The 1701-nt window shown below is 44.9% G+C and overlaps 1 protein-coding gene across 2 annotated transcripts in view; it reads right to left on the bottom strand.

The window, feature by feature from the left end:
- Window positions 1-1701, bottom strand: part of DUSP14 (dual specificity phosphatase 14) — a 21742-nt gene that overhangs the window by 3562 nt on the left and 16479 nt on the right. The window lies entirely within an intron of this gene.

Here is a 1701-nt window from a genome sequence, read left to right as displayed (position 1 = left end):
GTCTTGAACCCGTGGGCTCAGGCAATCCACTCACCTCAGCCTCCCAAAGGCGTGGGATTACAGGCTGAGCCACCGAGCCCAGCTTGTTTGTTTCCCAGACTGGAGTGCAGTGGCACGCTCCTGGCCACCACAGCCTCGACCCGCTGGGCTCTTGAGATGCTTCCACCTCAGCCTTCCAACTGGCCAGAATTACAGGTGCGTGCTACTATGCCCAGCTAATTTTTTATTTATTGTAGAAATGTAAGGCAATGTAGAATGCTCACTGGGCCATGAGGATACACAACTAACTAGTCTTCTTCCACATACCCTCAGTTAACCCAGCAGCACAAAAGACTGGGCCAGGACCCGCAGTGGGTAGAACAGCTAGGCAAGGGGCAGTGAAGACAAGATGAGCAGGCATGTGACCTTGACACAAGGTGGAAGAAAGCAGTACTGGGAAAGAAGTCCAAGCCAGCTGCTTGCGGGTGTGGTCAGGGGCAATGACCTGGGACATGGCAATAGGACAACTTCCCAAGAGCAGGGCTGCAGTCACATCTGAACTGCAGGACCGCAATTTGACATTTTCTTTCATTTTGTTTTCCATGTTGGGCCTCCTATTTTATTTTTTATTCATTTATATAATAATGTGAGCACCATAAACACATTAAAAATGTGTTCTGACTGGGCGTGGTGGCTCACACCTATAATCCCAGCATTTGGGGATGCTGAGGTGAGAGGATTCCCTGAGCCCACGAGTTCAGGTTCGTGTGAGCAACTTGGCAAGACCTTATCTCTACAATAAATAAAAAAATTAGCTGGGTGTGGTAGCGTATGCTTGTAATTCCAGTTACTTGAAAGGCTGAGGCAGAAGGATCACCTAAGTCCAGCAGGTCGAGGCTGCAGTGGCCATGAGCATGCTACTGCACTCCAGCCTGGGCAACAGAGTGAAACTCCAACTCAAAAATTGAAATCAAAATAAATTTTAAAAAATAATGTGTTCCTCTCCTACCTGTTCCTCCATCTTTCCCAGGTAACCATCATACTTAAAATTTTGTTTACAGCTCTGTTGAGGTATAACTGACACACAAACCGATCAAATTTATAACCTGATGACTTCTGACATATATATATATATATATATGTATTCTGACAAATATACATATATATTTGAGACACCATGACCTCAAAGTAATAAGCCTATCCATCACCCCTCAAAAATTTCCTCATGTTCTTTTATGTTCCAACCCTCTCTTTCCCTCTATCCTCATTCCCAAGCAACCATTGATCTTTTTTTGTCACTATAGTTTGCACCCTAAACTTTTACATAAATGGAATCCTACATTTTAGGGGGAGGGAGGGGGTCTGGTTTCTTTCACTTAGCATAATTACTCTGACATTCATCCACAATGCTGGGTTATCAATAGTTCATTCTTTTTTATTGCTGAGTAGTATTCTATTGTTTATACTACATGATTTGTTTATCCATCTATCTGTTGATGGACACTGGGTTGTTTCTAGTTTTTTTTTTTGAGTTGGAGTCTCACTCCATTGCCCAGACCGGAGTGCAGTGGCACGCTCCCGGCCACCACAGCCTCGACCCGCTGGGCTCATGCGATCCTTCCGCCTCAGCCTTCCAAGTAGCCAGAATTACAGGTGCGTGCAACCATGCCCGGCTAATTTTTTTTTTTTTTTTTTGAGTTGGAGTCTCACTCTGTCGCCCAG

Source organism: Carlito syrichta, unplaced genomic scaffold, assembly GCF_000164805.1.
Source record: "Carlito syrichta isolate Samal-C Ts95f unplaced genomic scaffold, Tarsius_syrichta-2.0.1 Scaffold309200, whole genome shotgun sequence".
Classification (NCBI taxonomy): domain Eukaryota; kingdom Metazoa; phylum Chordata; class Mammalia; order Primates; family Tarsiidae; genus Carlito; species Carlito syrichta.
This window is presented reverse-complemented; position numbering and strand designations above follow the sequence as displayed.